General features: G+C 45.3%; 1 protein-coding gene across 5 annotated transcripts in view; it reads left to right on the forward strand.

Moving 5' to 3' along the window:
• The window catches only part of Fam171a1 (family with sequence similarity 171 member A1), a 112,801-nt gene that overhangs the window by 13,815 nt on the left and 84,865 nt on the right, over window positions 1-14,121 (forward strand). The window contains exon 1 of one of the 5 annotated variants that reach the window (XM_021661030.2): window positions 5,771-5,912. The exons of the other annotated variants lie outside the window; for them this stretch is intronic. The gene's annotated coding sequence lies outside the window, so the exon portion shown is untranslated. Of the gene's footprint in view, window positions 1-5,770; window positions 5,913-14,121 lie in introns of those variants that run through there. 5 annotated transcript variants of the gene reach the window in all.

Raw genomic sequence — 14,121 nt, forward strand, 5'->3', positions numbered from 1 at the left:
TCTCTATTCATTAGTACTTGATTTCTGGCATAGACTAGAAGTTTATTTTAAGGAATGTTCCATGGGCTTCTGAGAAGAATTTCTGCTTCTGTTTGATGGGATAAATCTATACATAATTGCCAAGCTCATTTGACCTGTGGTGTGGTTTAACTCTGGGGTTTCCTTGTTGATTTTGAGTTTAGATGAGCTAGCTAGAGGTGGTAGGAGGGTATTGAAATCACCCACTATTATTGTGTCAGAACCTTTCTAATCTCCGATGTCCATTAGTATTTGTTTGATAACATTCAGAGCACCAACATTTGGTGTATATGTTTATAATTATTAAACCTCAAAACGAATTTCTTCCTTTTTCATTATGTAGTTAATTTCTTTATCTCTTCTGATTTTGTTCTTGTGCTTTATCAGACAAGAATAGCAAAGCCAGCTCATTTTCAGTTTCCATTCACTTAATAGATTGTCTTCCATCCGTTGACTCTCAGTCTGTCAGTCTGTCAGTCTGTCAGTCTGTCAGTCAGTTGTACCTTTACCTTGGAGGCAATAGACATTTGTATCTGGTTTCTAGATCCAGTCTGCAAGTCTGTATCTTTTTGTTGCTGAGTTGAGGTCATTTACATTTAAGTTTATTATTGAGGGATGTTTATGGATTCCTGTGATTTTATTGGTTGTTTTCTTATTGCTTGGTGTGTTTGTTTTGTCTTTCTCCCAGATTACTATCAGAAATTTGCTGCTTTACTATGTAGGACATGATGGAATCTTTCCCAGTTCTCCTTTGTTCACTTATTCCTCTTAGAAGTTGTTCTTTCCTGCACCCCAATAGCTGTCACCCCCCTCCTCCTCTGTGTGTAGTATTCCTGTAAGTACTCTCTACAGTGCTGGTGTTCATGAATTGCACTAATTTGTGATTGTCCTGAAATGGCTTTATTTATTACATTTATTTGTGTAATATGCACATGCACACACACATACTCATACACACACACACACACACAGAGCGAGAGAGAGAGAGAGAGAGAGAGAGAGAGAGAGAGAGAGAGAGAACATATATGTGAAGGTTGGAAGACAATTGCAGGAGATGGTTTTCTCTTTCCACTGTGTGATTCCCCAGGGGTTGAACTCAGGTCTTCAAGCTTGGCGGCAAGTGCCTTTCCCCACTAGACCATCTTGCCAGCCCTTCCACCAACTTTAAAAGATACTCTCTGAGTACAGAAATCTTTGTTGGCAGTTATTTACTTTTGGTGTATGAAATGTAGCATTCCATGCTTTTTTGACTTTCGGGGTTGTTGATGAAAGTTAATGCTTTTCTGATATGTTTGCCTTTATAAGTTTTCCCCTTTAGCTCACAATGTCACTTCTTTGTTTTTGTATTTTTGACATCTTGATCATAATACATGGTGAAACTAATCTTCTCTGGTCACATCTTTTTGGGGATCTTGGAAGGTGGCTTAGTCAGAAAAATGTTCTTGATGTAGAACAAACACCTGAGTTTGATTCCCCAGAACCCCCCCCCACACACACACACAAAGCTGGGTGCAGCAGCACCCACTTACCATCCTAGCTCTAGGAAAGCGGAGGCAGGAGACTTTCTGGCCAGCTGCTCTCCCTGGATAAATGAGCTTCAGTTTTGAAACCCTGCCTCAAAAAAACAAGATGGTGAATGACTAAAGAAGATAGCAGCTGTCGACCCCCTGGCTTCCATGCGCACATGTGCACACACACACACACACACACACACACACACACACACGGAGGCACACTAAGAGAAGGAAGTTTTTGGCTTGTGCTTCCCATCCCCACTGAGGAGCTGAGGGTGTTGCTGTGCTGTCTCCCTTCTCAATGCTGTGTAATCCTGTTCTCCATGCTTCTCAGGCCTCCTTCCACATCACTTCCTTTGTAGAGGCCAAAGCTCCTCCTCTCTCTTTCTCATTGAAAAAGGTTTCTTTGTTTTTGTTTTGGTTTTTTGTTTTTTTTCTTATTCTGACTCTTCTACCAGGTAACCCAAGCAGCTTCTATCTTGCCGTCCCTCTTATGTAGACATCTGGGCCACTTTTCTGATACGGAGGAAATCTCTTGTTACTTCCACTTGGATAAACAAAACATTAGAAAAATGTGACTGTTATTCTAAATGTTATAATATAAAGTGACAGCACTGGTTCTTTCTGGGTGGCAGGAAAGAAATTACTTGTGCTTAACATTGCATGATTTTCTAAGCACCCCTGTTGAATCAGAGGTTGGAGGTGACAGGTCTGGATTGCGCCTCTGAGAGGGATTTTCCACTTTTTGCCCTGCTTGTTCAGCTCTTGGTCGCCATCTGCTCTCCGTGTTTTCGCATATGTGATAAGGCATATGGCTGAGGGATGGAAAAGTCGATGCATGCAACTGGTGAGGGTGGAGGACACCATGTCTGCGGCGTGGTCCAGTCAGCCCATCTGTTGGAACACAGAGAGCCCTTTTAGCACGCAGCTTCGCTCCCCGGGCCAGCGTGGGGAGCCCCTCAGCACACATTTTGTCAGGAGGATCCAGCATGGCAACAACAAAATGAAGGCTCTGCTTCCTAAATGGTTTGCCCCAAAGTACAGACACCGGTGTGGCTTTGCGGACACATTTGATTTCTTTCACATAGATTAAAAAATGCTAATGAGATGAAACGAAGAGGCCTCCCTGCCCAGTCATCTCTTGGTGAAGCAAACTATTCTAGGGATTTTCTCTCCCCTCATCCGGAGTCTCCCTGTACAGCCACACTGACTTTGAACTCCTGGTCCTCCTGCCAAGGGCCTCCTGGTGCTAGGATTCCAAGTGTCCCTATGCCCAGCTTTTGAGGGGCTTTTAATGCACACTTTGTAGTTTGTGTAGAATTGACTTGCAGCATGGAACTTGAGGGTTTAGTTGGACTGAAACTTGATAAGAGGCTTTTATTGTATGCTTTCCCTGTGACTCTTTGAAAGTTTTCTTCACTATCTTGACTCTCTTTCTCCTTTTTAATTTAAAAATAAAACCACTGGCTATGCTGACAACAGTGCTTCTCTTGGTAGATTAGTGGAAGTGTAGATGGCGCAGTAACTATGAAAAGTAGGCTTTCCACATCAGTACTTCCTGTATGCTTAGTAAACAGGAGAGGGCTTGCTGGTTTGTTTGGTTTTTTTGTTTGGTTTGGTTGTTTTTTTTTTTGTTTTTTTTTTTTCTTGCTGGGTTTTTTGAGCAGGGGTTTAATTCTTGTGCACACGTTAGGAAATGTGTTCTTAGGTGGGACTTTTCCCTAGCAGATCTCACTTCTAAATTCAGACTCCTTTGAGTCCACAAAAGAAGGAGTTAGCAAGACTCAGAGTTCAGCACTTCTGGCGTTATTCTTCTACCCGTTGCCTTGTGGCTCAGGAGCATTCTTTATTTGTCTGTCCATCCATCTTTCCATCCAACATAGAGCCTCTGTTATGAACCTGATGGGGTGCTGCAAACCTGTAATCTCAGGGTTTAGGAAGCAAAGGGCGAAGGGTCACGAGTTTGAGGGTAGCGCGGGCTACAAGGTGAAAACCTGACTCAAAAAATCGCCTTCTTTATGTACTTTGGCCAGCAGAATGTCTGTCTCAGTGTTATAAATGTGCATGATCCTTGATGGATCTCCACATCCATAATCCCTTCTGCTCCTCGCCATCCCACAGTTTTTATAAGGAGAAAATGGAGGTTGCGGTCTCGTGCACTGGTTGGTGGTTGCAGTCCTATGCATGTCCTCCTTGTCCTGCCTTCCACACACTCTGTGCCTTAAGCACCATGTTCTACAATGGGTGGTGGGTTCTGCGAAGGAACCCTGTTCTGAGCTGTGAGGCTCATCGGCAGCACTGACTGCTGCTTCTAAGCACAGCTCAGAGGCTCAAGGGCAAGTGTGAGCAGCCACTCAGCATATCCCAGTACTGGGGACATGGAGAATTACCACCTAGTCCCTGCCTTCCAGGGACTGAAGCTCTCACGGGGAAACAAAAATACAAATAAAGAATTCAAGTGGGAGCCCAGAGCATGTCAGCATGGCGTGCAATGGCGGAGCAGAGTGGGTGGGGGATGGGTGGGACCTGGAAGGCGACATAAGACAGTAGCTTCATCAGGGGTCAAGAATTAGCCATGCAGAAAAGAGACAAACGATACAAAGATGGCCTTTCCATGGGCCACTGTATTGTTTCTCTGACATATGTTTGAATGGAGCAAGAAGACCCTGACATCCTCCACAGCCAAGATGGCTAGATTTATTCATTTGTAAAGTATTACCAAAAGTAGAAATAACTCTGAGCATGTGTAGGGCCATCCGGGAAGGTAGCTCAATGGGGAAGTGCTTGCAACAGAAGAGAGAAAAATCGGAGTTCAGATTCCCAGAACCTACATAAAAAGCCTGAAGCAACCGTGAGTCAGGAGGCCGGAGGAGCTCAAGCCAGTTAGTCTGGGCACACAGCAGCACACACCTACAGATCAGCAGACCTTGTGTTAAACAAGGTGGGAGATGAGGACCCCGCTCAGGTCTGTTCTCTGCCTTCTACATGCACACTGTGACAGGCTCATAGCCACACTCACTCGCAAACACACACATGTACACAGGATCTGACCCCTCCTCTGACCTCTGAGGGCACCACAAATGCATGTATGTGCTGCACATATTTTTTTTTCTTCAAAGTGGCCTATTGCTGGGCTTCCTAGTCAAGTCAGTGTGTAGTGGGTGGCAGTCTAGGTCCATGACCTCATTGCCATGTCTGCTTGGCCTTACTCTTTCAAGTCACTATAAATCTTCTTTGTCTACTTCTGCTTCTTGGTTGATTAATCTTCAACCAGATATCCTAACATCAAAGCATCCTGCTCTTCCAGCATAATGGCCCCCAGCCCTGGCCTCACTCGTGTCTCGTCATTTACTTAGAATGTAATTAGTTGTGTCAGTGACTAGTGCCCTATCTTGCTCTTTCCTCATTCTTGTTCTTAGCTTTTCAGTTGAGTTCAGTGGGGAGTGGCCCCATCACAGCTAACAGAAGGGCATGGAAAGTTCAGCCCCTTTCAAGCAGGTTGAAAAAGACCCTGGAAACGATGAAATGATTGACTGAAGCTGCTGGGGCCCACTTTATAGAAAGGCTATCAAACGTGCAGTATTTACCTTCCTAACTCCTCAGATGTTTGTGTAAAGAAGCTGGTATTCTGTTTCTTAGTGGTGGCCAAGGGGAGATTCAATGCCCAGAGGAAACGGCTCCTCCAAGGCTCCTGTGGATACTGCCCACGAGGGGACAGCTCAGTGTAGGGAGTGGCCTCTTGGCAATTAGGGGTCCCTTTGATTTAAGCTGGGGTCTCTTTCATTCTCTTGGCTTGGAGGAGTCAAATGGGAATTTGCAGAGAGCTTGTGCCTAGGTGCTGGCTATTATTCCTGCTTTTACTGTTATCGGCGGAGTCATCCTCCTGCTTGTCAGGCAATGTAAAGAGACCCGGCATCCCCACTGTCTGAGTTTATGTTTATTGTGTGAAGGTGACTATCCAGTTAGCAGGATTGCCATTCCAGGTGGGACATATGTGCTTCGACCTGTTGTAAAACGCCTGTCTTCAGGTGTGTAACTGCGTGAGGAGCCTAATTACTTTTTCTTGATAATGGTTTCAGTGACTTGTTGGCTTGCAGTGAAAGCCCAGGTTAGCTAACAAGTCAGTTAGCAGCAGTCATCAGAAAGGAGGAATGTAATGCAGTCATAACTAATGTTAAACTTAAGTAAATATTCTCCTTCTCCCTATCCTATTGCGTACGTAGAGAGGAGAGAATTCCAGATGGCAGCATGAAGCCAAACTACTTCTAGAAAGCAGAGCTTACCATCACAACAACATATGTCTGTAACCCCAGCGCTGAGGGCAGCAGAGGCGGAAAGATCCCTTGAGCACCCTGACCAACAGGCACTGCTGAAAGAAAGGTGAGCATCCCGTTCAGTGCAAGACCCTGTCTCAAAAGAATAGGGAGGAGAGTGAGCAGTGTACCAGTGGTTTTCAACCTGTGGGTCGCGACCAGTGGAGGGCTGTCTATCAGAAACCCTGAATATCAGATACTTACATTATGATTCATCAACAGTAGCAAAATTACAGTTAGCAGGTAGCCATGAAGTAATTCTATAACTGGAGGGTCACCCCAACATGAGGAACTATATTAGAGGGTCACAGCATTGGGAAAGTTGAGAACTGCTGCTCTTTATCAGTCTCTTTTTCACATGCACATGTGCGTGAGTATAAACACACACAAACACACACCCAGACACACCTACTCAATACACCTGCACACACACACACGTATCCATTCATACACCACACAAACCACAACAAAACTTTTGAATAAAATAAAAATTAAGGTATATGAGTTGGACATGATCATTCAGGGTTTTATCACAGCTAAGACAGGAGGGGAAAAGTTAGAAGCCAGAGTAGGCTATACAAGATCTTGTCTCAAAAAGCTAAAATTAAATAAGTGATGCTAATGGATAAAGAAAGGGAAAACAGTGCTGTACTTAAAGCCCAACAGAAGTCATAAACTGAAATGTGGCGTGTTACCTCTGCCCCTCCTTGCTTGCCCCTCCTATTGCCTTTGGCTTGAGGGTGACAATACAGCTGTCCGCCACCACTGTTCACATGTGCTTTGTGTATATGTCGGTCACCTGTGCGTTGTACTTGAGTCGTAGATCTTGTGGGATCCTTCAGAGAATGAAAATCTTAGTGAATTGCCACATGAGCCCTGGTTCTATCTGCTTTGCACACCAGATCCTAACATGCAGTGACGGAGAGGGCGGGTCTGGGACATAATCCATAAAATCTGGTTCCCCTCGACACCCTGTGATGCTGACGCTGCTTCTGGCAACAGGCAGGCTCCTTCTGCCACACACTTTCCTCACCCCACCCCACACACTGTTCATCACTTCATGAAAGCCTAGCTTCAAGACTGGGGTACAAAAAAGGGGCTAAGGTCCTCAGGAGCCTTGGAAAGACCCTGCTTCCCCCCTTGGTAAGTATTCACTTGCTGACTTACTTCCTACTATAAAAATATTTACTGTATGCATGATTGAAACACTCCAAGAACCTTAGAGAGACAAGTTATAGACTTTGCCTCTACTCTGCTTTTATGAACCACCCTTTACGCTTTCAAAATAGGTCACAACTCTACTCAGCTGCAAAGCACGGGTGTTTTTACTCCATTCACAGTAGTTTGCTTCTAGTTTTGTGCAAATGGCTTCTTGGAAAAGTCATTTAGTGCATGCTGTTTGGGGGGCGGGTGGGGGCCTGGAGAAGTAACGACTCAGTCTTGGAGAGACAGGTGTACCTGCAGCGACACTGCTTTAGTTTTATTTTCTTTTTTATGTATTTGAGCGTTTTGCCTGAGTGTGTATACGTGCAGCACATACATGCATTTGTGGTGCCCTCAGAGGCCAGAGGAGGGGTCAGACCCCCAGAACTGGAGATACGGATGGTTGTGAGCCACTACGAGGGTGCTGGGAACTGAACCGGGGTCCTGTACAAGAGCAGCAGGTGCTCTGAAACAATCTCACCCCCGAGATTATGTTTGCCGGTGTTCGGCGTTTTTTAGTGTTTAAAGTTTACTGATTTTATTTTAAGTGTTTGAGTATTTTACTCACATCTATGCCTGCATCATGTGCATCCTGAGAGCGGAGTTAAGGACAGTTGTGAATTGCAATGTGGGTGCTGGGACTTGAACCCAGGTCCTTAGCAAGAACAAGTTCTCTTTATCACTGGGCCATCTCTTCAGCACCGTACTTATTCTTTCTTCATACAGAAGGGCTGGATCTCGGAGTGGCCGTGTGCTCCCTCTTTGTCCCTGTGTACTAAGCAGCCCAGGCACTCCACCCAGTGACTTTTAGTAACGCATGTCTCTGGGATTCTTGGCTAGGCTACCCTCGGACCTTAGAGGAGCCTTTAAAATAGTGACCCCATGAGCCTGAGTTTCCTCTTTAGAGGCCTTTGTTTCAGCGTCTCTAAGTGAACTAAATGCATTGGGTCCCCTACTCCTGTCCTTTCCTGCAAGAATGACTCACCTCCACACCCTCTGAAAAAATGACTTGCAGAACCCCAGCTCGGGGCTGCAGACATAGCTGGGCCATGTCAGAGCCCTGCTCCAGTGGACTAGAGATTACAAAAGGCATACAGAGTAGTCACTCCTAGCACAGACCTTTCTTCCATTCATCTGTGGTACCGTCCACCCCTTTCAGCCTGCGCTGTCGTCTCTTCTCTAGATAGATCTGGAGTCCTCTCCTGCCCCAAGAAACCTGCGCTGGAAAGCACTCAACTTACCATTCTCTCATTCCCTTACCAGGAAAACTTCTGTATTCTCCATCCCTCCCACGGCTCAGCCCAAGCATATCAGAGTTCTCGGTCTGCAATCCTTGTTCCCGCATTCTTATCCGGCTTCCCTCTTCTTGCCAGGGCTCCGTTTTTTCTTAGTTTCATTTGAGTCATTCCTTTCCTCATTTTCCCTTTTAGAGGGAAAAGTAGACGAAAGCATCCATCCCGGCCTCTTAGAACTCCTCACTCTGCTTGGGCTTCGGTACTGGCCTCTTCTCCGTCTGTACCCAGTGCTCACCTTGCTCCAGCAGCTGGTCGAGCTGTCCTTCCCTCCCTTCCCGTGCATGTCAGCTTCGCCAAGCCGCCCTCAGACCTCTAACGGCATCAGGAGTCATCACCTTGGGAAGCCATTTCTGGTCCTGCCATCCCAGGCCTGTGTGCTGCCTCTGCCATTTATCAATTGACCCCTTACTGAGTGCTCAGCCTTCTGGGTGGTGAGGGTCTCAGGACTCTCCCCCACACTGCACCGCCCTTGTCTGCCCATCCACGCTGCGCATCTGGCTCTCTCCAGGCCAGAGCCACCCCTTACTCCTCTGGTTCTCGGTGTTTGCCAAGAGCAGATCTGATCATGTCAGTTTCCTTCCTTTCTCTCCTCTCCCTTTGCTGTGTCTTCTCAGCACCTCTCCCAGGAGCCAAAAAGAAAGAGAAAAGACAAGTTCATAATTACAAGATTAGACTGATCAGATTTCATCGATGTCCATTCTGCTTTCTGGATGGAGTTTGTTTGTACATTTGGTGTGGTGCAAGGTGGAGGCTGAATGCTTCCTTTGTTTTCTAGATGTACTCAGCTGTGGCCAACAGCAGAAGTTGCCTTTCTGCTGTGTCCTTTGTTTAGGGCCTTACAACTAGTTCTTTGGAAAGTTCCTAAAGGAGAGGAGGATTCTATTCTTAGAGGGCCCATGGCTACGAATATGAAAGCATTTTAGTGGGCAACAGACCCATGATCTGCAAATATTTTTACCTTGTAATATTGTCCTTCCTTTGTCCCCAAATGAAGAAAGTAACCAAGTCTCCTAAAACACAGTGCCTCAAAGCAAGACAATTGATTTCAGAATTGACCATCAGTTGATTTGCCAGATAAACTACAGAGCTTATAGTTTGCATTTTAGAAAAGCTGTGAATTAAAAGTTTTGGTGCAGAAGGATCCTAGAGCCCAACGCATGCTAAATATCTGCTCTGTCCCTGAGCTACAGTCTAGCCTGAACTTTCTTCGGTCTAAGTTTGTCTCAAACACTTCACAAAACTCTTTAAATTTTTTGTCCAGAATCCAATGTAAGTGCAGAACTGTATTTTCTACACTAATTCTTGTCACCTCCTGCTACAGGCAGAAGCCAGCTGATGGGACTGACAAGCTTTAGCGCCCAGTGTGCAGTCGTGGTAATGTTTCAAAGGGTCAGCTCAGTGTTTGTGGTAGGCTGCTTTCCCTGCCCGTGTTAAGGATCAGCCACATTTCTAGTAAACTGCTTCACCCTAACCGGGGAACAGTGGGAAGAAGGCGCCCTTGTTTCTTACCTATTAGAGGAACGGAGGGTTTCCGGTGTGTTCAGCAGTGGTGTATCGAGCGTGCGCTTGTTAGACAGAGTGAAACAGTGCTAACCATGAAGATACCCACAGTTACGGCAATAAAAAAAAAAAAAGCAAAAAAAAACCTTCCCAGCCAGGCTCAGGTAGCAACATGCAAAGCATTGCAGAGCAACTGCTCAGGACCCACCTGGGATCCTGAGTCAGTTACCTCTGCGGGTGCGGACAGCGTCACTCCCCAAACATCCTCTGCATGCTGTTTCCTAATCCGTCAGTCACAGCTGGGGCAGAACGTGCGCAGGTTGAAAGCGGAGGAGCCAGGGAAGGACCTGCCGCCTCTCCTCTGAGAGCAAAATCTTTCCCCGAAGTTCCCAGGGGCCTCAGGACTTAACGCTTCCTCGCCTGTGTGACCTGGGCCTTCAGACTGCATTCATGCAGGCTGACTCCTGGAAAAAAACTGAGATTCTGTTAGCAAGAAAAGCAGGGAAAAGCAGACCCTGAGTGGTGCTTAAAGTAAAAGCCTTTGCGTGATGTGCCACCATGGCCAACGCTGAGGCTCACGTACTTTAGTACCCAGTTTTAAAAACCATCTTACGTGCTTACATTTTTAATTGTGTATGTGCACATATGTCTGTGTCTGGGTATGTGCCCGTGAGTGCAGATGTCCATGGAGGCCAAAGCTGGAGTCAGTGTGAGCCAACCCACATAAGTGCTGCAACTCAAGTGCTCAAAAAGGGAACTCTAGCTCTTTTCCTCACAACAGTGCAGCAAGTGTTTCATCCATTAAGCCATCTCCACAGCCCGGGTAGATATGATTCTATCTATATTTACTCTGTTTAGAAAATTCAGCTCCCAGCAGAGCACCATGGCACACACCTGTAATCTCAGCAATCGGGGAGGCAGAGACAGGTAGATATCTGTGAGTTCGAGGCCAGCCTGGTCTACAAAGTGAGCCCAGGAGAGTCAAGGCTACACAGAGAAACACTGTCTCGAAAAACAAAACAAAACAAACAAGCAACAACAAAACACCCTCAGGCTACAACCCCTGGAATTTAAGAACCTAAATTAGCCCTTGAGGTAATTCACACTTCTACTGCCAACACTTGAGAAGCTGAGGCATGAGGGGTGCAACATGAGGCCAGCAGGGGCTACACTATGAAATTCTTTCTCCGGCCCAGAGAATCTGCATCATTTAAAATGTGTTTTATCACCATGTGCATGCATGTTTATATGACGTGTGTGAGAGTTAGTACTCACGTGCAGCATTTGTCCATGTAGAGGTCAGAGGACATCTGTAAGCAAGCTCTGAACTCAGGTCATCAGGCTTGCCCAGCAAATGCCTTTACCCGCTGAGCCATCTTGCTGGCTCCAGAACCTCTTAGCAACATTGTTTCTAGGCCGCCCACAGTTAGGTTACTGTGTTCATAGTAAAATGGACATGAAAAATGATAGGCCTGTGAGGAAACATGCTGACCCAGGAGTACTACCACCTTTGGATTTTATTGGTGTTTTAACTAAAACCATACTTGTATGAAGCTTGAAATAATTGGAGAATGTGAACAATATTAGCTTGATTTGAAGCATGCCTGAGCCGATGCTCCCATGTCCTATGGGCACTGGATTATAGAACATATCCACATTTTAGGACTATTAACAGTGGGATAGAAAAATAACATCTTAAAACCAAAGTACTGGTGACACCAGTTTTCGCAGCCCAGAGAAAATGTTTCTTCTCTGTTTTGTGCTCCTGCAAACTCCACGGCCTCCCTGTGCTAGCAGCTGTGGATACTTGAGCATCAGAATTCCCCCTCTTATATGTAGGGTACAAATAGATACTGTTTGTAAAAGAGCTTTAAAAGAAAACAAACAAAAATTGGATCTCTTTTAGCCCACCCTTTCCATTGAAAACATATGTACGAAATACCTAGTCATCCTAGGAGTGTCGGGTATCCCCTGGATGGTGTCCTTCTGTTACAAGTGTGTGCCTGTAGGTTTCCCAGTGGCTCACCTCTCCTTAGGTACTGTGCTCTGCAGGGCATCCTTTTCATTACGGTAATCATTCCTTTCTCCCTCAGAGTACAGTATTGATTTTTTTAAAAATTGTTTTCATACAGTTTCGTATTGTACGTGTACGGTCACCCATGTGCTCATGGGGGAGGTGGAAGCATGTGTGCCACAGCCTGTGTGAGGAGGTCAGAGGACCACCTGGAGGAAACACCCCCGTCAACCCCTGTGGATCCCAGCGGTGATACAGGCCATCAAGCTTGGCAGCGAGTGCCCTGGCTAAACCGTCTCTCATCAAGCCATCTCCTGGCCCCACAGGTTGTTGACTGGAGTGTAAAGCAGATTTCACAGCTGTCAGTCATAAGGGCCTTTGATGCTGCCTGCTGTATTAAGTGCCTGATTGTTGATTAGAATCTAAGGGCAATTGCAGAGATCAATAGGATTTTTCACCATCACCAGCGATGGTACATAACGAAAGCTTAACCAAGCCATAAATCTAAGTCTTAATAGAAGAGAAGTAAAAACAACCCCAGTCCTCATAGAGCAATCTTAAGACCCTATTTTCTTTTTACTTTATTTTTTAATGCAGTGCCAGGAACAGAACCCAGGGCACATGCATGCTAGCAGGGTCTCTATCACCAAGTTCCACTCTTCTGGCCTCCTCTTCACCTTTAATCCACATCAGCGGAAATGGTATATCCATATCCACACACTTGTTCCGTTTGCATGGAAACGGAAAATAAAGTTCATCTGTAAGCAGAGATAAAGCACGGTGGAACATACAGTTCGCTTTTGTTGACAAGTTAATCTCTCACAAAGAATGTGTTCTGGAGTCTAGCACAAGCTTTCAAAGGCTGAAATCCCTCATCAGCATCAGGCTACAAAACAAACAACTTGGGCGTTTTGGTTTTCAGCTCTCTGTGTTATTGCACAAAAGAGCACATCTCTTGTAAAGTATTTAATTGCTGTTTAAAATTTAATAACATCACTGGCCTACATGTTGTTTTCCTTCTATTTAAAAAGCTGCTGAGGGGCGGGAGAGCTGGCTCAGCACTTCAGAGTGTTTGCTGCTCAATCATGAGGACTGGAGTTCGGATCCCGGTGCTCAGATCAGCCTGTCTACAGCCTCCCGTGCCCCAGATCCAGAGGATCCAAATGCTCTTTTCCTGTGCACTCTTACATATTCACAAGCCAACACTGAAACACACACATACACACACACAATTGAAAGTAAAACATTTTTAAATTTTAAAAATTGAATCTTGTTAAGGGACTCCGTGACACAATTTCCATGGGGCTGTGTGAGACTTCAGTGCTACAGTTGTTTGGGGGTCACTCATGCTTCTCTAGGGCACCCTCAGGTGGCACTGTAACTAAGAAAAAAAAAAGACCCTCATTTGTTAAGTTGGAAATAAAATTTAAAGTGCTTTATGTATCTGGTTAATTTTTCTTTTTTAGTAGAAAACTTTTTTTTTGCTTAGTAATCAGATCGATTTTAAAGATGGCATTTTTTAGTATAATTATGTTATTATTGGTTCAACTCCATGCCCTCTTCCTAAGTGATAAATGAGAAAAGTATTATAGTGAGATAACATCTTGGAGCATACATATTGATTTCTCATCACAGTGTAGGAGGCTAAGCCTATTTTTACACGTATCGTGAGTCAGATTTGTTCAGAATTCCTGCTGCAGCGTGGAAGATGTTTTGGGAAGGTGTCCTCGCGAGCAGCGGGGTTCTCGACTCACTTGACCTTGTAGGCGTGAAGTACATCCGGCCGTTCCCTGATGCCTGCCGAACTATTTTCTTGGCTACAGAGAGAACTAGGCAGTAAAGTATGTCCTTAGTATGGGTGAGTTTGGGGATTCAATGCCTGGTGCCCCCCAAAAGACCCTCACTGCAGCAAAAAGAAAATAAATCCAGAGAGCAAAACCAACCACTGCCCTGTTAGTGAAAGAGGTATAATAGGTGTTCCTGGGCTGACACATTTCAGTTAGCAACAACGGTTAGCAACAACGGCCAGAATCAAAAATATAGAAGCCAAAAAACAAGGTTACTACATTTAGGGTCTTTCCAAGAACCATCCACTTTGATGGATTGTATCTTTATTCTCATTTTGGCAGATGATGCTGCACACATACTGGGTTCCAGGGCCTGAGTGGTACTTCCATCACGGCATCAGTCATGCTGGGAGTCTGTTGCAGCAGCAAGGACCTACCAGTTAAAATAAAACCATTAATGAAAAGATAAGGAGAGGA

This window comes from Meriones unguiculatus, chromosome 19, assembly GCF_030254825.1.
Source record: "Meriones unguiculatus strain TT.TT164.6M chromosome 19, Bangor_MerUng_6.1, whole genome shotgun sequence".
NCBI classification, from domain to species: Eukaryota; Metazoa; Chordata; class Mammalia; order Rodentia; family Muridae; genus Meriones; species Meriones unguiculatus.